The following is a 26,405-nucleotide window of genomic DNA, read 5'->3' as shown; positions in this document are numbered from 1 at the left end:
AAGGTCAGCATGGCAAGGGAAGAGCTGCAAATCTTGGACTAATTGTTGTAGTAATGAAAAATACTCAGAGTCAATGACACTGACAAACTAAAGCCAGATGAGCTTTTTCCATCCCATTTTTAGTCCAGGCCAATGCATTTTAATTACTGACTTATCTTTGTAGTACATTGCCACTTGGAATCTTACTTAACAACTCTATGTTTCTTGTTCTGCTTTATAACTAATGTTTTGTTTTTTAATCCTGTGTCTGTAGCTGTACAATTCCCATTAACGTACACTTGCATTTCAGGAGTTCTTCTCATAAAATTATTACTATTTATTATCTTTAAGGCTTTACTCTGTCAAATACAGGTGTGCATTAGTTAAAAGGTCCATATTTTGGGGCAAGAACTTAACCATCCTAGCTATATATCCTCAAAAATCCCTCTAATTACCCCAATGAGGAACATGAAAGTGTATCCGTCAGGGTCTGAGCAGATGGCTTATTCAAAAGATTAACTGATGAAACATTAACTAAGGGGCTATTAAAAGGGTAACTTGTTGGATTAAGGGAATAACCAAGGTCAAGCTAAACATCAAGTTTTAAGCAATAGCAAGAAACCCAATCACCTACCCTTAGGCCTAAAGTACATCAAAGGGGCAGAACAAGAGGACACTAACCAAATGGAAGCTAGACCTAGGTAAAAGCAGCCTCCCCAGAGAACCTGTGGGCAAAGGTTGAAAATGCTTTACATGAAGAAAGGAAGGAATGCTTCAGCCTTTCAGCTGCCATGCTTTGATTCCCTGTTGATGCTTCCCCCTCTCCAAAGCCAACAGGAAGCCAGATAGCAAGGAAATGTGGGTAATACAACTTGAAGGACCTGCTCAGATACGGAGCAGAGAAGAAAAATGCAGAGCATGATTTTGCTATAGCAAACTGAAAATAAATTGCAAGAGTGATAAAAAAGAGGGGGAAAGATCATGTTGAATTATTTTCAAAAGATTTAAAAGTAATACGTAAATTTTCATTCCTCTGTAATGTCGGACTAGCTTATAACAGTCCTCTCAAACCAAAACAAAAACCAGGGAGCTAGAAGTTAATCAAAGAAGCAAACAAACAGCAAAATCAAACATCTATTTAAAGGCATTCAAAGAGTAGCAAGTAAGTACTTGAAGGGTCATAATCCCAAGAGAAGATAACATGATACCCTATGCCACTCTTCACTACAAGGCATATATATCCAATTCTAAGATGAGAGAGAAGCTAAGAAGCTGAGCAGAATGGCTGCTAAGAGACTGAAAACCTAAATAGAGTTTCTCCCCATTTCTTAAGACTGGTAGGTGAAATCCAGAAGTCCAGGACTTCCAAGACAGCCAGGATAGAGTAATGAGATCTCTTTGGGAAAGAAAGACCAAGTAAGCAAGCACTGTATATCTTCTCTAGACACTTACCAATTCATAAGCTGGGAAGGTACAGGTAAGCCATACAGAATCCCATAGTAAAGAAGTGAAGACTTAAATGCAGTTATCAGCAGTCACATAATACAGAAGAGAAAAATGCAGCATTCAGGGCTTACCTCTGAATAGGGACCCTAATAAATCCCCAAGACTTTCACTTGGGACTCCTAGAAATAAATAACCATGGGAATAAGGGAGAAGCAGAAATACACCAGGTCTTAAAAGCACTAAAACTCAGCCTTGATCTAGTTTAACCTGGTTTGTATTAAGTGCTGTGTCTCTGTGGTAACTACGTGCTCAAGATAATGTTTTATCTAGAGCCTTTACTGGTTTTCATACTAAGACTTCAGCTTCTTGAAAAGTTAACAGATACAGCAAGAGATATGGCTAATAGGGAAAAAAAACAAAAAACCAATAGAATTAGAATTGATTCAGATGTTGAAATTATCATACACAAATGTTAAAATAACAATTAATGTGCTCAGAAAATATTCAGTATCATGTTATACTTCACCAGAGAACTAGAGACTATAAAAATGGTCAAATATAAAGTCTAGATATAAAAAAATATAGTAATAGAAAGTATGAACTCTACAGGTTATATTAGACCTGGGATTGTCAAATTACAGACTATGGTCCAAATATGGCATACTTAATAGCTAATATTTTATTGGCACATGGTTATTTCCACCTGGTTACATAATGTCGATGACTCTTTGTGTATTACATGCAGAGTTTTCTAACCTGTATATCCTACAAAGCATAAGATATTTACTATCTAGACTCTTACCAAAGAAGATCAATGATCCATGGATTAGGTAAAAAAGAATAGATGATTAGAATAAAGTTCAGGAGAAAATATCTAGAATAAAGCACCAGAAGAATTTTTTAAGTGAAAAAAATGGAGGAAGAAAAAGATAAAATGGTCTATTTTTTCTAATAGAGAATAAGGTCTAATTTGTGTAATTGTAACTGAAGAAAAACAGAAGAGAGAAGGTGATATTAACATAATACTTGAAGAAATTATTGAGACTTTCTAAAAGTGATAAAATGCATCATCTATAGAATCAAGAATTATTATAGATGCCAAGCAGGGAAACACAGGCAACCAAACAAGCATAAGCTACCTGAGCATATTAAAACATAAGGTAAAAAGAAATTAAAAACTGAAAAGCAGCTGGGGGGTGGCATTAGGAGAGGTTTAGCCTTCATGGAGCAACAATAAAATTGACAATTAACTATTATCAACTGAAATGATGAAAGCCAGAAGATAATGGACTAGGACTAACCTTTACTGCCAAAAAGAGTTCTATACCCATATCTTTTGGACTGAAGAATAAAGTAAGTATCTGGAACCAGAGTAAAACAGTGAATTCATCAGCTGTAGACTCTCATTTGAAAGTATTACTGAAGGTAGTTCTTTTGGTGCAAAAAGATGAAAACAGAGAAAAACCCTAAAATCATTGAAGAATAGAGTAATGGAAAGAAAAAAAATATGTGGGCAAATATAAGTAAATCATAACTTCAAGCACAAAAACAATATCATGGAGTATAAAATGTATGTAGAATTAAAATGTGTGACTTACCTATAGTCTATGATTCAGAAGTCCATTCCTAAAGATATACCCAAGGTATATCTTTATATACACGCACACACACACACACACACACACACACATACACACACAAATACACCAAAAGAGGTTGATAATAGAATTTATTATAACATTAATTTTAATTTTCTAATGATGGATTGAAAGTACAAGTGGGTCAGAGGGATTTTTGGAAGAAAGCTGGAAAAAAGGGAAATAGTGGTTGGTCAGTAGGATATTTCAGCTGAGTTCTTTTAAAGCAGTGACAATTATTGGTAATTAAAAACATAGGCATGGGGCACCTGGGTGGCTCAGTGGATTAAGCCGCTGCCTTCGGCTCAGGTCATGATCTCAGTGTCCTGGGATCGAGCCCCGCATCGGGCTCTTTGCTCAGCGGGAGCCTGCTTCTCTCTCTCTCTCTCTCTCTCTCTGCCTGACTCTCCACCGACTTGTGATCTCTCTCTCTGTCAAATAAATAAATAAAATCTTAAAAAAAAAAAAACAAAACAAAACATAGGCATGATTATGTGAGTAGCTGAAGTATGTGGAGGGCAAACCTGTTGAAGAAATGGCCATCGAGGAGCTGAGTGAAATACCAAGATCAACAGTCATCAGTGTAGATAATAAAATTATCAAGGATTTTGATAAGAGTTGTCGGGGTTATAAGTTTTCAAGAAATAAGAGGACACACAAAAGAGTAAGAAAAATATTATAATTATGGAGGAAGATGATGAGTATAACAAGGATAAGTAATTCCTGAAGATTATTATCAAAACCATGACATTTTAGGAAGGAGAAGGGGAGAGAGCATGGTTTTAGCAATGATTTACAGGTCTTGTGACAATTTCTGAGAATCTAGAGGAACAGCTACTCTCCCCATTCACCTCCCCCAACCTTTTTTCTTGCCACCCAGGCTTTTGTGGAAAGAGTGCAATGGAGGCAAGAACCACCACTTGAGAAGACTTTAGGAGAAGTGATATCCTCAGTGGAGAGACAGTTTCAAATAGGAAAAATATTGATTGATAAGAATGTTGAGCTAGAGGTTAATATAGGCAGTTTTACCAAAGCCTGATAATGGATTTTGAATGTCACTATACAGCAGTTTCAGGAGATATATGCAGGGGCCTTACAGAATAGAATGGGAATTTGAGACTGATGTCAACATATTTAGGGGTTAAATCCCAGAAAGTCATTATGTAAATGTTAAGAAACTATGAAGATTTGCTTAATGTTGCAACATGCTTTGTTTCTCAGGTATAAATTTTGGAAATAGATTTCATCGGTTACTTGTTTGGAAATAATTTGGTTTGGGAATAAAATGATCTGATTGATGAGTATTTTGCTTAACAGATCATCTCTTCATAAACTAACAAACATTTCAATAATTAGTACAAATAAAATAGAAACATTAAAACTGAAAATATTTTCATCTTTTTTTTTATTAGAGTACATTTAATGCTTTTGAATTATTATTTTTACCCTTTTTATATATTCTAATTATTGCTGCAGTCTCTTGATGCAGAGGATTGGGATGGATAGATAAAGTTGAATTGACATTAACTCTTTATTAAATCTAAGAAATAATTTTCTGAGATAGAATGAAGTAGTATTTGTGTGTGAGAGAGAGAGAGAAAGAGAGACAGGCAGAGACAGAAAGAAGTAGAAAGGGAGAGAAGTGGAGGGAGATATGGACAGATATCTTTCATGGTATTTTTTTCATCACTGAGCTAAGCAAGCAGGGAGAAAATCACTTTTAGCTGTAGAAAGGAGAAGGTTGGCAGCTACTGAATAGAAGAAGCTGGTTAGAAGGGATCAGTAGTCAGAGAAAGAAAGAGAGAGAGAACATCTAACAATAGCTACCTAGGTTAAATGGCATTTGAAATTACCGAGATAAGAGACCTTGGTAAAAGTACACCTTGGATCACATTATTTATTGATGGAAATAAAATATTTTATAAGAAGTAAGTTGATAGTGGGAATTTGAGATTCATCACTTTGAAGAGGACAGGCTTATGTTTCAGTAGCACAAGCATAAATTGATACAAAATGTGAGAATAAATGAACTTCTGAGCATATTATAAGACAAAAAATAAGGATTGGGTGATACTAGTTTATTCTAATTTTGAGAGAACAGACCTAACTACATAATTGAATGCCATGTAGAAAGAAATTAATATGTCAAATTGTTCTTCAACTTTGATAAGATCTTCAACTATTTTCTGAAGTGATTTTGAATATACTAATATCATTTTCTCTATGAAGTAATATGTGAATTATTGAAAAAGGAGAAAAAAAATCAAACCAAGTAGAGAAAAAATTGCGGGTACTAGCAGATGTGATTTGAATCGAAGTCCATTAAATGCCATTCAAGATTTTTCTACATTAAAGGAAAAAAGTAGAAAGATGTAACAATTTTTAATGACCCGTCCTTTTTGCAACACTCTTTGTTGGTTTCAGGGGGCAAGGAAAAGGACAAACCCTGATCACGAGAAGCTTTAAACTCATTGTGTAAATGCATGGGATAAAATAGAAAGTAATTTTTTGTGTGTGCTACCAATTCCTGAGCCTTTACAGTGTCCTGCCAGTCAAATATGCTTGCTTTACATTCACTCCAACTCTGCAGGATTCAGTTTCCATATACCTCTGATCTGCTAAGTCACATCACATATGCATCTAATTTTCAGCAACAGAAGTTCTGTTGATATGTCTTTTTTGCTCTGATCTGCATTATATGTGTCCTTTGTATGCTTACATTTTTAGACATTTACAATCACTTCAGTAAGAAATCAGAAAATGTATGCTATTTTAAGTTTGCAATATTTAACTCCAAGTACTTTTTAAATACATAAGTAAAAATAAATTAAAAACATAAACCCATTACTAACAAATGAAGGAAATATTGAAATGTTGCAATTTGTCTTGGTTTCACTACATGAACCAAGATTCACATTTATAATTGTATATTAACTATGGCATGCAAAATGAAAATAAATGGGAAAAATTCTCTAAAAAGAATCAAAACCAATTAATCTATTTTTACTCTTTAAGAACATAATTATTATAGATATTCTAGGTGAAGAACTTTACTTGGTGATTTGGAGATTATAAAGATGGATTAGACAGTGATCCCTGACTTCTAGGGGCATAGAACTTAGTAAAAAAAAAATAACTCATGAGATAAAGAACCATAAGATCTTTGATAGAAGAAGCTCCATGCATCACAAAGTTATGGGCAAAATAACCTGGGTATTTAGGGAAAAAAAAGAATGAAGGTTTTTGTTAGTTTGTTTCTTTGTTTTTTTCTGAGGGATTTGAAAAGCCTCTATGGAAAATTCGAATGAGGTTGGCCATCAAAGTATAGCTAAAATATGGAGTTGGTGACAGTCTCAAGGGTAAGAATGGACTATCAAGAAGGAGACGGGAACAGGTATAAATTAAAATTCTAGAATAGGAGGCTCAGCTGAGTCAGAGGACCAGAGATGTAAAACTGAGCAAAAAATGATGTGAGAAGTTGCTTAAACTTGGTTATTTCCTTCTGTAGACAGTGAGGAGATTTAAAGATTTAGACAAGGCGATGAGATGATAAGAGTAGTGAATCAAGGGGTGCCTGGGTGGCTCAGTTTGTTAAGCGTCTGCCTTTGGGTCAGGTCATGATTCCAGAGTTCTGGGATTGAGCCCCACATTGCTCTCTGCTCAGGGGGGAACCTGCTTTACCTTCTGCCTGCCTCACTCTCTGTCAAACAAATAGATAAAATATTTAAAGAAAAAAAAGAGAGAGAGGTACATCAGGATTAATCTTGTAACTGTAGAATGTTTTATTAAGTGGGGAATTATTATCCAAAAAATTACAAGTAAAAATTTCTTTAAATAAATTACAATTTGATCTTCTTACCTGGAACAGAACCTGTGAACCATTAACTGGTAGGAACACTTAAACAGTCATTGAGAGAAATTCTTGGAGACAGAGTGAAGAATGCAGACACTTAAGAATAAGTCAAGCAGAGAAAGACAACTATCATATGATCTCCCTGATATGAGGAAGTGGTGATGCAACATGGAGGCTTAAGTGGGTAGAAGAATAAATGAAACAAGATGGGATTGGGAGGGAGACAAACCATAAGTGACTCTTAATCTCACAAAACAAACTGAGGGTTGCCGGGGGGAGGGGGTTGGGGAGAAGGGGGTGGGATTATGGACATTGGGGAGGGTATGTGATTTGGTGAGTGCTGTGAAGTGTGTAAACCTGGTGATTCACAGACCTGGGGATAAAAATATATGTATATAAAAAATATATGTTTATAAAAAAAAAAAAAAAAAAAAAAAAAAAAAAAAAAAGAATGCAGATACTCCTGTGTGTAGGCTGTCTTAGTGGGAACCAACTCCATGGTGTGTTTTACTTATATACCCAGAGCATTCTTCGTAACAAAGACTAGTCTTCAGGGGAATAGTGTTTACAAAAGCCCATTTCTAGGGCTGTAGGATAAGGACATATCTCTTACTAATGGATACTCGAGCTTTCCTATTACTCCTGAAAGGAGAAGAAAAACTCTACCACTGGAGAAACATTTATGAAAGTCACAAACAAGAGATATAGGCACAATAAAAGACTGAGATTTCATCATAAGGTAATAGAATACTTTCCCTCACTGACATCTTACCAACACACCAGTGAGGTTGATACAATAGTAACTCATTATAATAGAAAGAGATGCAAGACATAGACTCTGAGGTGTAGTATTGAGGGAAAACCATAGTCAAGAGGAGAGAGAATAGGAAGGACACTAGAGGAGAAATACTATTAATATGCAAGGAAGGAAAAAAAAAGTAATTATTTACATGTCCACATAAAACTAGAGTGCAGTAAAAGAGGTGTTAAAGAGCAAATGCAGGGGTGCCTGGGTGGCTCAGTTGGTTAGGCGTCTGCCTTTGTCTTGGGTCATGATCCCAGGGTCCTGAGATTGAGCCCTGCATCGGGCTCCTTGCCTGGCAGGAAGCCCGCTCCTCTCTTTCCCACTCCCACTCCCCCTGCTTGTGTTCCCTCTCTTGTGCTGTCTCTTTCTGTCAAATAAATAAAATCTTTGAAAAACTGCAGTAAATAGAAATAATTAGCATAAATAAAATAGAAAGATTAAAACTGTTTTGAGAATATTTCATCTTTCTTTATTAGAAGTGAATTTATAACTTTGAGTTGAGATATATATATATATATATATAACATAATATTTATGTTATAAATATTCTATAATCTAACAAAATATTTACAGAATATATAAGTGAAAGGAATACAACTTAAATGAAATAAATAAAGTGACCTAAGTAAATGGAGAAATATGCCAAGTACATAAATAGGAAGACTCAATATTATTTATATGTCATTCTTCCAAATTTTATCTACATGTTCAGTTTAAACCCAAACAAAATCAGGGAAAGCTACTTTTTAAAATAGACTTCATTATTTGGAGAAATTTAAGGCTCCCAGAAAAATTTAGCAGAAGATACTGAGACTTCCCATATATCCTTGACCCTCACACATGCAGAGCCTCTCCCGTTATTAAAATTTGGACTAGGCACATTTGTTATAATCAATGAACCTACATTAACTCATCTTAATTACCTAAAATCCATAGTTTACACTCCTGATGTTGTACATTCTTCAGGTGTGAACAAATGTATAATTAACCTGTGTCTACCATTATGGTAACATACAGAATAATTTTGATGACCTAAAAATTCTGTGTGCTCTGCCTATTCATCCTCCTTTTTCACTAACGCTGGTAACCCACTGACATTCTTTACTAATTCTATTGTTTTTCTTTTTCTAAAATGTCCTATAATTAGAATCATACAGTATATGTCCTCTTCAGATTGGCTTCTTTCACTTAGTAACATGCATTTAAGATTCTTCCATGTATTTTTATAACTTGATAACTCATTTCTTTTTAGTGCTATATAATACTCAGTTATCAGGATCTATCACAGTTTATCTATACACTTACTGATGGACATCCTGTTTGGTTCTAAGTTGTGGCAATTATGAATAAATTTCCCATAAATACTCATGGTATTTATGGTTAGTATTTATGGCATAGTTTTTTGTGTGGATATAAATTTTCAACTCATTTGGGTAAATACCAAGGAGAGTGGTTGCTGGACTATAAGAATGTATTTAGTTTTGTATAAAACTTCCACTTGTCTTGGAAAGTGTCTATGCCATTTTGCATTTCTATCAGCAAGGAATTAGAGTTCCTGCTGCTTCACATTCTTGCCAGCAGTTGATGTTGTCAGTGTATTGGGTTTTGAACACTTTAATGTGGATAATGATATCTTGTTTTAATTTGCAATTCTTTGACTACACATGATGTGGAGCAGTTTTTCATATGCTTATTTCCAACTATATACATTCTTTAGTGATGTGTCTATTCAGAGCTTTTGCCCATTTTTAAATCAGGTTGTTTCTTATTGATTATCAAGAGGTTTGTCTTTCTTTCTTTCTTTCTTTCTTTCTTTCTTTCTTTCTTTCTTTCTTTCTTTCTTTCTTTTCTTCCTGTTTTGGATATAGTCCTTTGTCAGATATGTATTTTGCAAATATTTTCTCCTAGGCTTTGGCTTGCTTTCTCATTTTCCTAAGAAAACTATTTTTTACTATATAGAAAAACTGATTCTAAACTTCTAAACTTAATATACGAAGGTAAAACTCTTAGAAGAATTAACACAATGCTGAAGAAGGAAAACAAGCTTGAAGACTTACAGTACCATATTAGAGGTATTATTACAGAACTACTAAAATGAAGACAGTATGACATTGACAAAAACAATACATATATAGTTGCCTTCATCTGCTTAAGCTGCTATAACAAAATACTACAGACTAGGTAGAAAGAAATTTAGTTTGACAGTTCTGGAGTCTGGAAGTCCAAGATCAAGGTACCATTCTGGTGAGCACCCTTTCCCAGGTTCATAACTGGGGCCTTCTCACCATGTCCTCCAATAATGCAAGAGGGCAAGGGATCTTTCTGGAGCCTCTTTTATGAGGTACTAGTCCTATTCATGAGGGCTCCACTTTTATAACCCAAGTAACTCCCAATGTTTTACCTTCTAACACCATAATTTTGGGGGTTAGGATTTCAACATATGAATTTTGGGGGTAACAAACATTCAGACTATTATGTCAAGGAAACAGAAGAATCCAGAAATAGACCAACACAAATATATCAACTTATCTATGAAAAAGGAGCAGAGTCAATATAATGGAGAAAGGAATAGTATTTTCAACAAATAATGCTGGAACAATTGGAGGTCTAAATGCAATACAAACGAACAAAGAGACAAAAAGATTTAATATAGACTTTTCACAAAATTTACTTGAAATGGATCATAGACCTAAATGCAAAAGCACAACTATAAAGCTTTTTAAAGGAAGCATAGGAAAAAATACATTACCTTAGGCTTAATGATCAGGTTTTAGATAAAACACTGAAAACATAATCTATGAAAGAAGAGAATGATAAAGTGGACTTTATTAAAGCTAAAATACCTTTGCCCTGTCAAACTCACTACTAAGAGAAAGAAAGATAAGCCACAAATTAATAGAAAACATTTGCAAAATATATGTCTACTAAAGGACTTGTATCCATAATTAACAAAGGACTATTAAAATGCAACAATAAGAGAACAGATCCATTTAAAAATGGACAAAAATATGAACAAACACCACCAAAAATGAAGAGATGACAATTAATCATATGAAAGGAAGTTCAAAATCATTTGTCAGTAGGTAATTTAAAATTAAATGAACAATTAAATACCGTCTATATACCTGTTAGAATGGTTAAAATTTGAAAAAAAAAAATGACTTCAGCTGTTGGTAAGTGTGCAGAGCAATAGTAATTCTCATTCATTTGCTGCTGGGAATGCAAAGTGTTACAGCCACTTTGAAAGATAGTTGGGTGTTTCTTACTAAGTGAATTTTATCATAGGCTCCATCAATTTATATCAACAAAAACATTGTACATGAATGTTTATAGCAGCTTTATACATAATCACCAAAAGCCAGAAGTAACCAAGATGTCCTTCAACAGATGAATATATAAATATTGTACACATATATAGTAGAGTATTATTCAGCAATAAAAGGAAATGTATGATCAAACCCAGGGAAGACATAGGTGATTTGAAATGCATAGTGCTAAGGCCTGTGAGATGTTATTAATAGAGGAAACTGGATGTGGGGTACTCAGGAACAATCTGTACAATATTTTCAGTTTTCTATAAATCTAATACTGTTTTATAATAGAAATTTCATTTTAAAAGTCAAACATATTAGAGGCTATCTTAATATATTTCAGAATCATGAGTTACGGCTAACCGTAGAAATTTCATGATGTATTGTTCTCTGTTTCTTTTAAAATTAAAAGAAGAAAGTAAAAACAGAAAATTATATCCAGATTCTTAGAATCATGATGTTATTGAAATCCCCATGTTTCCCCAGGCTCATCTGGTGAATCAAGTAGAGAAAACTCATGTAGTTTTTAGAGTCTAAGGTTTTCAAAATTGTCAGCTTTTCATGGTGTCATGATAGCTTATCCTTCCAAGTAGAATTCTCAGAAGCAGAACTATCTTAACTATTGAGAGGTTAAATATTTTTTTCATATTTGGTAAGATCAACAAAAGTTCCCTGGTTTCAAATATGGTAAATTGAATTACCTGGTAATTAATTATACATATATTAATATTACACAGAAACAAGTTAAATAAGTACCTCTTATGTCTTCATTATGTACAATATAGTAATCTAGTAGTTAAATAGATGAGAGTTTATTCTTTGAATTCCTGTAATCATATGTGACAATGATTTAGAATGACGATAGCCTTGATTCATATTTCAGGGCAATAAAAATTCCTGATTTTTGCTTTTACTCTGTATTGTTTGCATTCTGTCAAATACAATAGTTTACTTGATCTAGTTTATATGTGATTTTTAAAACAAATGATGGCATAATATCTTGTGAGTCAATCATTTAAATTGATTGTGACATCAATATTTGAATTTTTTATGGATTCTTAAAAAGAAGTGCTTTTATTGCTATGGAATTTTACAGAATTTTGTTAGATTTTTTTTTTAATTTATTACACTAACCTTATAGCTGTCATTAAGCAGAATCCAAGAGCTGACAGTTTCATTGTGACTATTGATTACATTTTTTTTCTGAGTTTTAAAATTTATTCTATGAGCATTATATTCCAAACCCAGATTTTGCATTTATATTAACAATATCTGAAGGAAATATGTATTTATAAACTATTTTGTTACTAGAAGCTTCAGGGTTAAACTTCTTCTTCAGCATGGGGTGTTATGTCCTTTACTGATTTTTCCAAATAGCTTTTCATGGAAAAGAGTTGAGGAGATATTGAAAAAGTGGTAACATCTTGGTTAGTCTGTTTATAATTACATTTACATATACTTTATAGCTTAAGAAATTTATCACAACTGTTCTTTTTCACAGAAGCCATAGATCAAACTCTTACTTGTTTTAAAGCTATGGTAAATAAATGCATGTCATTTTCCTTGTGTAAATAATCAATTTTAATTATCATTTACAATGAGAAAAGTAGAAGTAAAGAGTTCCCCTTTTATGGAAGGGGAATCTTAAGGGGGTTTCCCCCTTAGTATTAAAAGCAGATTCTCTTTGATGTGCCTTCTGGATCATTTCCTTCTAATTTCCCTATGTAATAGTCCCAGCCTGCCCCCTGATCCCCACATACTCCTGGTAAGCATTCTCTTTTTATTTTAATGGCCTTCCAATGAATTGTCTGTCCTCAAAATTATTGCATTGATCTGATTTGATAAAATGCATTTGAAACTTGCAGTGATTTGGTTTTGATCTCCTTTTTAATTTAGGTAGCTCTTAATTCTTTATGGAAATTGGGAACAGTAATAGTTTGGAGAATAAATTACCAGAATATTCTAAAGACTAACTTTAGCCAGATCTTTCAATGTCTTTGTCACTATTTTTAAAAACATCCTGTTCTGTTCTGTGCAATTGGTAAAGTTCTGCATCTTATTTTTACTTCATTTCTCTATACACTGAGGGAGATACTGATAAGCAGTAAAATGTCCAACAGTAAAGAATAATGGAGAGAATTTTTCATTCAAAATTGAGTAATCCATTAATTGAACAGCCAACTCCTAAAATTATTACCTTTACCAAACCTGAAGACCACAATGAGGTTTCTTTTTCAATTTTCATAGTCCTCACAGCGTCAGGTAAACAATAGGACCTTTTAATTTATTTATTTATTTTTTTGGTCTGTGCATTCTATTTTTTACTTTGCCAAGTCATTTGTAAATTTTATAAAATCTTACATATAAATGATAGAAATATTTAAAAAATGATTAGGTGGTTTTGATTCTGCTCAATTATTTTAGAATTTTCCTCCTATCAACATCATCATCTTAAGTTACTAAATCCTAAAATTTTAAATGTTGCCTATCCCAATGGAAAAGTGTATTATTTACTTCATTTTATTATACCTACCATACTGTATTATCATAATTTTAAAAATCTTAGATGAGATAGTTTTTGTTTGTTTTGGTGATTGAGTCCAATTTGTATTGTGAATAATCAATAAATACTATAAGCAATTAAAATAATATATTCCTCATTTTTATATCTGTTTTATTTTATTACATCCTAAAACCCAAATAAATAAATATGTAATATAATTTCAGGTAAAATGCTATCTGGAAAATGAAATCAGTCTAAATGGATAGAGAGTGATGGGACAACTTCAGGAAGGGTGAGAGAGATTCTGAGATGACATTTTAGTGAGATCTGAAGAGAATGAATAGAGAAAAACTCCAAAGGAAGGTAAGGCGCAGACTGTTTAGGACCTTGTACAACAGATGTGGACCATTCATAGAAACCACTGAATAATAAAATGGAAATGAAAACTCTTTGGGCCCAGATCCCAGTTCTCAAGTAACATCAAGGACAGTTTCTGGTGAACAGGAGTAATTTATAAATGAAATGTTTAGAACTTAAATTCATTGTATTTATAACAATAAATAAGAGGGTGAGGAATCGTTGAGAATAATCTCAAGCACACCCCCTTCCCTTCCTGCTGTTGCTGCCCCTTCCTCTCCTCCCCCTCCTTTTCTTCTTTAATTAAGGAGATGAAAGCTCTTGAGGTTATTTTCACTTACTCATAGGTCCCTAAATTCAGTGCACTTTCCAATTTACAACTACAAACTTAAATGGAAATTTATAGTTGGAAAATTCTTCTTAGGACCTAAACCTCATATGATTCCACTCAACACTTCAAAACCCCTCAGATAATCAAATCTTTCACTGAATAATTTTTATTTTCAAGTATATTGCTTTTCTAATGTAATACACATATCTTCAGGTTTCTCTCCTGTCCAGGACTTGAGGCACTGAATATTGATTATTCATTTTAAACATATTTTTTGTGGAGGTTCATGGGGTTATAATAGAATAAGAAGCTTGAAATGTAGATACTTACACTGTTTTATATTTTTGATGTCTGAGGACTTTGTCTTAATCTATGACAATGCAGTTCAAGAACACAAAATATTTGACTGAATATTGAAGATATATTCTAAGTCAGCAATCCTATATCTTATGAGTGCCCATGGGAGGCTATTGCCATTTTACAAACAGAAGTCTGCCCAGCATTCCCAATCTCCTTGCCCTGTTCTTTTTTTTTTTTTTTTTGCCACTGAAAGTTTTTCTTTAATAAAGAAACAGTAATTGAATTTTAGAGAGTCCTGTGCAGTACATGAAGAATTTTTTTATTTTTTATACTTCTCATTAGATCCTAACATATACCTAATGTAATACTGCAAATAATCTATTGGGGAAAAAATTGTGGTCTTTCTCACTCCCATCATATTACAAGCTCCACAAAGGTAAGAAGTTTTGTCTTTATCATCTTTCAAAAAAAAAAAAAAAAAGGCATTCAGTAGTTAATAGACATTTGAATAAAAAAGTGAACATATACATAAAATTATTCCTTGAGTTTTCAAATGAAAGTGAAGATAGAAGACCTTTGTATATTCTGTAGGTATATTTCCAGTAAATAAATATATTAATAGAATCTATAACATTTTATATTCTATATTATAGTATGGTGAAGTATTCATTCACTAAAACACTATACATCAATGATAAGAAAAGTAAGAAATAGCAATTGTATATCATGGAATGTGCATATCATCATATTTAGCAATGTGACAGTGTGCATAGCTCTGAATAATGAGAAGTCTACATCTCTAATAACACTTGGCATTATCAATAGAACAATAAAATAAATAAAAGCCAGTATACTGGGTTTACAATAGTATAGCATGTGGTTTATATTTTTCTGACTTAATAACTTTGACACTTTTAAAAAATTGTTTTATGGCCACTTGGTGCTTTCTGTTCTCTGAAATGTCTATTTTTATGACTTTTACTTATTTTCTGGTTTTGTTCAGTTGCCACTTAAAAAAAAAATCTGCACATTTTTGTTGTTGCTCTTGATTTTATATGTGGCAAGTAATTTCTCTTGCTTGGTAGCTGCTTTTTATACTTTTATTAATGAGTAACTTTGATGACATAACTTTGAATTTTTAATGTGTTTAAATTAGTAAATATATCCTCTTTCCGGTTTTTTGTTTTTTTTCTTTCTAATTTAAAGAAATCTCACTAATTTTGTGGTCACAGTGATAGTCTTCTAAATGCAGTACAAACATCTTCAATATTCTGCTTTTAATTTTAAAGTTTAGGAAGTATTTTTATGTATATAAAGGATGAGATCATGATCCAATTTGATTTACTTCTTTACGGGTAACCTGGTCTGTCAGACCATTTTCATAATAATGTCTTGAAAAGCAATCTTCAGTGAACAACCTGTCTTATATAGTTTATATAAGATGTCTTATACATCTGTTTCTGAGCTTTCTAATCTCTTTGAATTATCTATTCACACTAACATCAAACTACTTAATTACTGTGTGTTTATGTCTTTTTAACATAACTTGGTGTCTGTAAAGACAAATCATTCCCACTTTGTTCCTAGATATTCTTGATTTTTTGACTTCTGAAAGATTTTTGGTATCAAACTTAAATTTCATCAATAGATCATGTTGGGGCTTTAGAATGAACTATCAATTTAAAAAGAAATGGTATATTATTTCAAGTTTAATTTCATCTTTTCTATAAGTATAATGTAGTTATCCATCTATCAAGGTTTTATGAATGGCTTCTAATTTACTAATTATCTCTTTATGTGTTCTAATCAATTACTTAACATATTCTAGGGGGCCTGGGTGGCTCAGTCTGTTAAGTGTCTGCCATCTTCTCAGATTGTAACCTCAGGGTCCTGGGATCACAGCCCCAGGTTAGGTGCTCTGCTCAGTGGGGAGCCTACTTCCCCTTCTCCCCCTGCCTGCTGCTCCCCCTGAGTGTGCTCTTTCTTTCTCTCTCTGTCAAATAAATAAAATCTTTTTTAAAAAATAACATACTCTGGGGATAAAAATATATGTTTATAAAAAATATATGTTTATAAAAAATAAAAAATTAAAAAAAAAAAAATAACATACTCTGGTGGCGCCTGGGTGGCTCAGTGGGTTGGGCCTCTGCCTTCGGCTCGGGTCATGATCCCAGGGTACTGGGATCGAGCCCCGCATCGGGCTCTCTGCTCAGTGGGGAGCCTGCTTCCTCCTCTCTCTCTGTCTGCCTCTCTGCCTACTGGTGATCTCTCTGTCCAATAAATAAATAAAAATCTTAAAAAAAAAATAACATACTCTGTTAGACTTTAATGTTTGCAATTATTTAACTTATTTCAAGAAATTCTATTGGCTCTTTTTCAAATCTTTGTAACATAGTCCTTTGTTGCTTGCTTTTTTGAACAATATATTTATCTTGATGCCTTTAATACATAAACATTTTGTATTATTAATCTCATAAGCTAATGTATGAAACTTTGGGTCATGAAGAATTAAATTCTTTCGTTAGTTATTAATTGTGATCTCTTTGTCTTAGGCTTGTTTGGCTAGTTTTGGCTTGTTCCTTCATGTTTGGGTACATAATTATGAATTTCTTAAACTTAGTCTCAGGAAACTGAGGAACTTGCCTTGGTCATGCTTTTATCTTAAAGAATATTTGCTGCAGATTCACTATCTAAGTCTACTTTAATTGGCTCTCCTCCTAACACTCCTACAAAGTGTTAATAGTGTATATTAATGCATGGCATGCATTGGACCCTTGTAAGAGAAAGTCTATGGTTGCAAATTATAGCAGAGAGTATTATTATTGCTGTTTTTAATTTTTTTCACAATGTGGATTTCTTATTGGTTCTTTCTTGCCTGTAAATGTGGTTTCTACAGCTCGACCTCCTATAATATGTAATTACTCATTTTAAGTATCTTGACTTTTTTAAGAGCCTCTAACTCAACTGCTCTCAATAATGCAAACAGGTTTTAGACTACTATTCTCCTTACGTAACTAAAAACATTGAGAATCTAGGTTTCCAATACTTGTCAATTCTTCCAAAGTAGCCTAAACTTTGTGTTTCTTTTAGTGTATTGATTTAACATCGTGTGTGTGTGAGTGTGTGTGTGTGTGTATTTGCCTTTTGAGATTTTCTTGCAAGCTCAGTAATACATTGAACAATATGTGTCTTACGATTTCTCTATCAACCAGGTATTTTATGGAAGCAAGATCTCTCAGACCATCTAGTCTTCTCATAGATATATGTAGGTTTAATGATGTTAATTCTGGCTACCTATGAAGTTGATGGGTCATATTTGGTATTTGATGAATGTTTACTGTAATGTGCTAAATTAAAATTTTTAAACATTTTTACTAACTTTTTGTAGAAAAAAATTTAATTCCTTCTTTTCTCTATTGTTCTATTATTTTATTCTTACTCATCTTTCCTCTTACTGTTTCATTAGAGGGAAAAATTCCTATAATTTCATTTTGTTATTATTCATCAAAATATAGGTCAAAAATTGTTTCTCCTATAACACAAGTAATTAGGAAATGGGTAGAGAGAAATGGATAGGTGGAAGATTTTCACTATATCTATATTCTTTAGGATTTTATCATTTGTCCATAGTATCACAATAATTTTATAGTATTTTATGTCTTTTATGTTATTCTCTATGATTCACAAGACTGTGCATGTGTTTCTGATGGAAGCATTGTGTATAACCCACCAAATTTTGTGTCCACTATACCATTAAACAAAACTACATCTTAGTGAGGGATGTGAATTTCATAATTTTAATAATATATAAATAGAGATAATATTAATATTTAAGTATCAGTATTTAGTCTAGAACACGATTTTACATTTTAAATAACCCTGTGAGATAGATATTGATATCAATATTAGAAAAATGAAGAAATCAAGCCCTGATAGTCAATATAAGCTTATCACATAATTAATAATTTACAAGGGCATAATTTCATGGTTACTTTCAATATCTCTGATTCTGCAGATATTTAACACTTGATTATCAATTAATAGCTTAGTGTCTGATTAGTGCTTATAATGAGTTCATTGTCAATAATACACTATTTGTGATATTGCATAGGTACTTACACATTTCAGTAATTTAATATGAGTGGAATACATTTTCTTTATTTGTTGTTTGAGGCAAAAGAAAGTGAGAGAGGCTTTCCAGGTCAGTCCCTTAGGGGACAGTTGTAGCAGTTTAGTGTGAAATGCTTGAAACACATGATGGTTTTAACTGTCTTATTTAATTCTTGTAAGTGTTTGGCCAAGTATGAAGTAATAGGAATCAGAGGCACTTTTATGTGGCTGAAAACTGGCTGATTTTTGTTAATTATTGAAGTTTTAAAGGTAGTGATTATTGATCTCTGAGATATATCCCCATTTTTACTTTAACACTTTTTTATTAGCCAGATCTGAACTATTTATTATAACAATGTAATGTTAATTGTGAGGTTATTATTTTTGGACTTTAAAGCACTTGAGTTTACTTACACTTGGGTAGTAAAATTCTTCTAAAAATATTCATATCTGCTTATAATTCCTCAGAAATTAAAAATATTACGTGACAAAATCTGTTTATAGAGACTTCATCAAAGAAGAGATATGGATAGCAAATAAGGACATGAAAAGTTGACTGGGTTTATTAGTCATTATGAAAATGTAAATTAAAACTAAAATGAAATACCATTATATACCATTGAATACCATTAAATACCATTAAATATTATTATTAGAGCAGCTAGGAAAAAAAGTAATAATCCCAAGTGCTGATGAAAATGCAAAACAATTGTAACTCATACATTGATAGTGGGAATATAAAATGGTTCAACCAATATGTTAAACAATTTTTCAGTTTCTAATGAAGTTAAACCTACACTTACATGACTCAGCAATCTTACTCTTAAATATTTATCCTACAGAAATGAAGACAACTGTCTATATGAAAACCTGTCAAAAATATGCATAGCAGATTTCTTCATAATTATCACAAATTGAAAACTACCCAAATGTCCCTCCGCTAATGAATGGATTTGTAAGTTGTGGTACACACATACAATTGAATTTCAGTCTTATCAATAAAAAGAAAATAAAAGAATGACTACTGACATATACAATAATATGGAAGAATCATAAAAGTGTTATGCTAAGAGAAAGATGCCAAAATTGAAAGTTTATATACTCTATGATTCCATTTAAATAACACTTTGGAAAAGACAAAACTATAGGGGCAGAACACAGGTCAAGAGTCACTAAGACCTAGGGAAAGGCGATCGACTTCAAAGGGCTATGAGAAAACACTTTCAGGTGACAGACTGCTTTGTATCTTGATTGTGGTATAGTTACATATCTGTATACACTTTATAAAACTCATTGATCTAGAAACTTAAAAACTTAAAAGAGTGAACATTATGCATGTAAATTTTGCTCTGATAAACCTCACAAAATAAAACATTCATGATTTTATTTTTTCAGAAGTCTTATGTGTGGATTTAAAAATTACCAAATATACTGAAAGAGTAGAATTAAGTATTATGGGTTGAAGCTGCCAAGACCTTGATTTTAGAATTTGTTTAAAAGATATGTATAATAATAATAATAATAATAATATATAAAAGTCATGTAAATTTTCCAAGGGGGAGGGGAATGCCTGGATGGCTCAGTTGGTTAAATATCAGACTCTTTGTTTCATCTCAGGTCATGATCCCAGGATCCTGAGATCCAGCCTCATCCCTGAGTAGACCTGGTGGGGAATCTGCTTGAGGATTCTCTCCGGCTTGTCCCTCCCCTACATGTGTAGGTCCCTGCGCATGCTCTTTCCTTCTCTCTTTCAAATAAATAAGTAAATCCTTTTTTTTAAAAAAGGCATGAAAATTTTCAAAAGTACCTCTCAAATAATGACTTCTGTATCATGTAAGGTTTAAAGGAATTAGAAAACAAATACACAAAACAAAACAAATTTGATTTTTTTTTCATTCAGTAAACATTTATTGAGGATTTACAATGTGCCAGATACTGCTCTAGGCACTGTGGATACCGACAAAAGGCACACTGACGGCCTGCAAGGAATTCATTATTTAGTTGGAAGCACAACTAAATAAACAGTTAAAATACAATGTGATTAAAACCATTCACCAGAGGGGAGTGAATGATTTACTTCAGTCTTGGAAATGGAAGACTTACTGTATGATTTTAAAGAACTCTTATTCAAATACATCTGAGTCCAAATCTCAGCTCTATCACTTGTTTAATATTATATATTTAGGCCAGTTATTCATCACTCTAAGCCTCAGTTCCCTTGCCTGTAAAATGGAGAGAATAACAATTACCGGTTCACTGATGCATACTGTTTCATTTTTACTGAAGCATAATTGACACACAGTAGTATATTAGTTTCATGTATATAGCACACTAATTAGACATTTGCATACACTGAAAGATGGTTATCACAGCTTAGTTACCGTCTGTCACCATATGAAATTAATGCAATAATATCAACCGTGTTCCATGCCGTGCTTTCTATCCCCATGACTTATTTATTTTATAACTGGAAGTTTGTACCTCTCAATCTGCTTCACCCGGCCCAACTCTCCTCCACTCTGACCATCACCACTCTTCTCCTGTATCTATGAGTCTTGATTTTTCTTCTGTTTGTTGTTGCTGTTTTTTGATATGTGTATAAGTGAAATCACATGATATTTGTCCCTATCTGACATATTTTGAAAGGTCCATCCACGTTGTAACAAGTGGCAAGATTTTGTTTATTTTTTTATGCCTACGTAGTGTATGTGTGTCCATTCATTTATCAGTGGACACGGAGGCTGGTTCTGTATCTTGGCTATTGTAAATGAAACTGTGATGAACATAGGGATTCTCATATCTTTTTGAATTGATGCTTGTTTTCTTTGGATAGATATATAGAAGTGTAATTGGTGCATCGTATGGTATTTCTAAATTGATGTTTTTAAAAATCAGAAAAAAATAAACATTGTCGAACTAAAATTTGAAAAGTGAGATGAAACTCTTGAGGCTTAACTCATCACTTTCTGTGGAAAGCCTTCCATAGACATCCTATCTGAAATTGCAACATCCCAGTTATTTTTTATTTCCTTTCTGGCTTTTTTGTCTGCTTTACCAAATATGCTACCTCAAATATTATATTATACTTTATTTTATTTTTTAAAAAATCGTATTAATTTATGAGAGAGAGAAAGCTTGCACACGAAGGAGCAGGAACAGAGGGCCAGGCAGAGGGAGAAGCTCCTCAGCAGCTCCAAGCTCTATCCCCAGACTCCAAGATCATGACCTGAGCTGAAGGCAGATGCTTAACTGAGCCACCTAGGCGCCCTTCAAATATTAAATTTTAAAATTATTTTTAATCTTAATTGTAAATTACACATGTGAAGGTCTTACTTATTATTCTTTTACTTATATAATACCAGCACCAATAACTAAGTACAAGTTTAATATGTATTTATTTGAATGAATTAGCAAATTATTGAACACAATAAGCTTGGTTTTTGACATACAAACAATAACTACAAAAAGAAACAATTCATTTTTTAGTGTGTAGCCGCATATTTAAATGACCTAAACTAAACCATATATTTACAACCTGTTTAATACAACTGCAAGAGCTGTGAAGGTATGAATCATTATCAAATGTAGTTAACAGCTACAATTTTTTAAAATGAACTTTTTAAAATATGTGAAGAGTTATAATGCCTGAATTGACCTTAAAAATGCAAATGATTCATTCAGATAATATAAATATTGCAAAGGTCTTATTTGCAAGACAGCCTACATGGTTTCCTTCATGATTAGAAAAATGTTTTAAAGTTTCCTGGCCTTTCCTCAGCAGAGTTCCAAGACAAGATGAAGCTCTAAAATTTTAAAGCAGTGACTCTCAAAGTGAGGTCACAGGAGAATCAGGATCACCTAGAAACTTATAAGAAGTGTAAATTCTCAAGCCCCACCCAAGACCAGTTTATTTTATTATTTTATTTTATTTTATTTTATTTTATTTTGAGAGAGAGTGAGTGAGAGAGAGAGAGCACGAGTGGGGAAGGGGCAGAAGGAGAGGGAGAAGCAGACTCCAGCAGGAAGCCTGATATGGGGCTTGATCCCAGGAGCCCGGGATCATGACCTGAGCTGAAGGCAGACACTTAACCAACTAAACCCCCTAGGGACCCACCAAGACCAGTTTAATCTGAACCACTGAGGGTTGATTCCAGAAATTTATTATAAAAGTCCTCCAGGTGATTTCATTTGAATTGAAGTTTGTGAATGTCTTAAGGGATCCATTATGTGTTAATTTTTCTGTAACACATTTTGAATGGTACTATATATATGTTATCTTTAGGGGAAATTGAGAAAATAGTCATTTTTCCTTTTGCTTCTGATATTTTTTTTGAAGATTTTATTATTTATTTGACAGACAGAGATCACAAGTAGGCAGAGAGACAGGCAGAAGCAGGCTCTCCACTGAAGAGAGAGCCTGATGCAGGGCTCAATTCCAGGACCCTGAGATCATGACCTGAGCGGAAGGCAGGCTTAACCCATTGAGCCACCCAGGCGCCCCTGAAATATTTTTTCTTGAATAATTTGTCTTCCTCTTGAATGACATCATTCAAAAATTCCCTTAGTGTCTCTGTGTTGGTAGCATATACTATTAGCTTTCGATTCCATTAAATCTAACAGAAAAAGAAAAAAAAGGAGAGAAAAGAAAAAGAAACAAACAATCTATATTTACATCACTGATTTTATTAAGTGCAGTTGTGATAGCTAAAAACATAAAGCTTTTATTTGGATTATAAATAAGCAATGTTCTGAAGCAGGGTGTTCCAGGATTCTATCATGAAACACCATTTTAGCTCCCTAGTATGTGGAAAGTAAATGAAACATGAGAAAATGAACTATCTTCCATGTCAATAATGGTGTTTACTTTATACATGATAACTTGAAATAAAGTCAATAACTTGGGGCAATTTACGGGAGGAACAGTCTCAGATGGTATGTATTCACCATTGAGCAGTTCTAAATGAGACTGAACTGTTCCCAACATTTATTTTGTGAGCAATGTTGTAAGATTTGTTTAAGCACCTAAGGGAAAAGGAACAGAGCTGTTCTTGGCATAAGATTTGTGGATGAAGTATGTTCTGTTACCACTAATAGTAGAAAAAGTAAATTTCCTATCAGTGGTTCTTGCAGTAACCTTAATATATTTATTGCAAAAGTCAGAAGAATTACACTCTGTATTTTGAGAAGGCAGTGGTGCTGCTTTTTTTTTTTTTTTCTTAAATATCACATCATAATATAATGGTTAGGAAAGCAGAAACTGAAGATCCTCTGCCTAAATTCAGATTCTGGTGTTGCAATTTTCTCATCTATAGAACAGAAAGAATAGTAGCACCATAACTTCTAGGTTTGTTATGATTATTAAATGAATTAAAATATTAAGTTACTTTAATACCTTTGGATCAGAATATGTATTATGTAAGTAATAAACAAAATGATGTGCAAATAAGTTACCTAGAAAAATTTGTTTAAGAAAATGTCTCTTAACTATATACCTATATATGTAGATAGGCCAAATATATTCTGTCCTTTTTGCAGCATTAATTTAATCTAGGTGCTTCAGTTCAACCATGAATGTTTATTGTAAGCACCCACAGTATGTATCAATTTCTGATACATACTTGTATGTATGACTTGTAAAAGTCATATCTGAAATAGTTTCTATTTGTTGTATCATTCCCTAACCCACTGATCAAATATTTCTTAATCAACTGTTTGTGTATGACATTGTGCTAGGGAATGTAGACGATATGAAAATAATGAAAACGTGTTGGTCTTGAGGAACTTTTCAGTTCAGTAAATTAGATATAGATGCAATACAGCAGATGACTAACACATGTGGAAGGTGAATCCTTCCAGCTTAAACAGGAAAAAGAGTGACAATTTTAATGACATTTCCTCAGTGCTTGGGAGGATAAAAGACAATTCAATCTTACAAAAATCCTGTGAAATAAAAATATGATTGTTATCCCCATTTAATAGTTGTGGGAAGGACAAATCAGAAGTTGTCAGGTAACTTTTCAAATTACATAGCCTGTCACAGTTGACAAAACTCAGAACAGTCTTGAGACTGATTTGGTTCCAAAGCAAATCCTTTTTTGTCTACTTCATATATAAAAGAATGACAAATAAAATAAATTTCAACTTCTATTATAGCATCCTTTTTGTCTTAACCTCTGTTATGTCTTATTGGTTGATCTTTAGTGGTTGGCGAGTACTGACTACTTAGGTCTCACTTCAGTAAATGAATATGTTATATGAAACCATGATGTAATTAATGTTGCTCATTGTGCAATTACAAAACAAGAACTGAAATTAAATTCTTCTGATGTACTATTATGGTAGAGTATCTTATTTGCTAGAGTCCTTGAGAAAATATTAAAACCAATGAGCTCGTATTAACTTTACCATTTTATTATGTTTGTTAAAGAATAGATAAAATTAAATAATCACTTAAATATGTTGGTGAAGAAATGTAAAAATAAAGTTTCCAAAGAGAATTTAAATAATTTCTAAATATCCAGATTGACCAAATTCTCGAGTCTGTCCTTCCTTTCTGCATTATCTTGTAATATGAACAGTTTATTTATCCCAACAATAGATTTTTTTTTATGAAGCATCTGTAATACATTGCATGTCATGATTTGTTAGACATAAATATCTACATCATAATGAGATGTAGCTTGTGTTCTGGGAATGTAGCAGAAACATATATCAGCTCTACTTTAAGGTACTAAGGACTTAGCATAATATCAAAGGAGTTGACATTTGTATGGGGACTTTAAGAAATAGAGTATCTTGGGGCACCTGAAGTGCTCAGTCAGTTGAGCACTTGCCTTCAGCTCAGGTCATGATCTCAGAGCCCTTGGGATCGAGCATCAGGCTCCCTGTTCAGTGGGAGCCTGCTTTTCCCTCTCCCTTTGCCTGCCACTCCCCCTGCTTGTGCTCTCTCTCTGTGAAATGAATTAAAAAAAAAAAATCTTAAAAAACAAAACAAAACAAAAAAATGGAGTGTCTCCCCAAGTAAAGATGGTAAGAGAAGGCATTTTTGGGACCCAATATGACACAAAATGAAAGTCCATGCTGTGCTCTGGAATTCCATTCCCGAGTGTATACCCAATGGATTCCTTCTTTTTTTTTTTTATTTTTAAGATTTTATTTATTTATTTGACAGACAGAGATTACAAGTAGGCAGAGAGGCAGGCAGAGAGGAGGAAGCAGGCTCCCTGCTGAGCAGAGAGCCCTATGCGGGGCTCTATCCCAGGACACTGGGATCATGACCTGAGCCGAAGGCAGAGGTTTAACCCACTGAGCCACCCAGGCGCCCCGGATTCCTTCTTTTTTGACTATGACACAACTTCAACCGTGTCAACCGATTTATCTTTATAAAGCATACATTTCACCATATTTCTTTTTTTCCATTAAGAGAAAAATAACTTCCAGTTAAACAAATAATGAAATCCACAGTTTTAGAATTGCAACCAAGAAAATATTAGTTCTGAAAGTTTAGAAAATTCTTCCTTGTATTAAAGAGCTGACTTGTTGTAACTTCTGAGATGTCCTAGGTCTGGTCTGTATATTGATGTGGTGATAGTTATATCATCATCATCATCGTCATCGTCATCATCATCATCATCAACTACTACTAATTAAAGAACTCTACTCTCTGCCAGGCGTTGTAACTGGAATTTTACATAAATTATCCCATTTAATCTTTTCCTCAGTCTTCTAGGTTTGCTATCACACTTTGGGCTAATAAGGAACTCGACACTCAGT

At 33.1% G+C, this 26,405-nt stretch overlaps 1 protein-coding gene and 1 long non-coding RNA gene across 3 annotated transcripts in view; one reads left to right on the top strand and one right to left on the bottom strand.

Annotated features, from left to right (window-relative positions):
• Positions 1–1,610, bottom strand: part of LOC131832138 (uncharacterized) — a 70,206-nt gene extending 68,596 nt beyond the window's left edge. The window contains exon 1 of the long non-coding RNA XR_009353933.1: positions 1,432–1,610. This is a non-coding gene — a long non-coding RNA (uncharacterized LOC131832138). The remainder of the gene's footprint in view (positions 1–1,431) is intronic.
• SPOCK3 (SPARC (osteonectin), cwcv and kazal like domains proteoglycan 3) overlaps positions 1–26,405 on the top strand; it is a 489,739-nt gene that overhangs the window by 109,239 nt on the left and 354,095 nt on the right. The gene's annotated exons all lie outside the window — the stretch shown is intronic.

This window comes from Mustela lutreola, chromosome 1 (genome assembly GCF_030435805.1).
Source record: "Mustela lutreola isolate mMusLut2 chromosome 1, mMusLut2.pri, whole genome shotgun sequence".
NCBI lineage: Eukaryota > Metazoa > Chordata > Mammalia > Carnivora > Mustelidae > Mustela > Mustela lutreola.
This window is presented reverse-complemented; position numbering and strand designations above follow the sequence as displayed.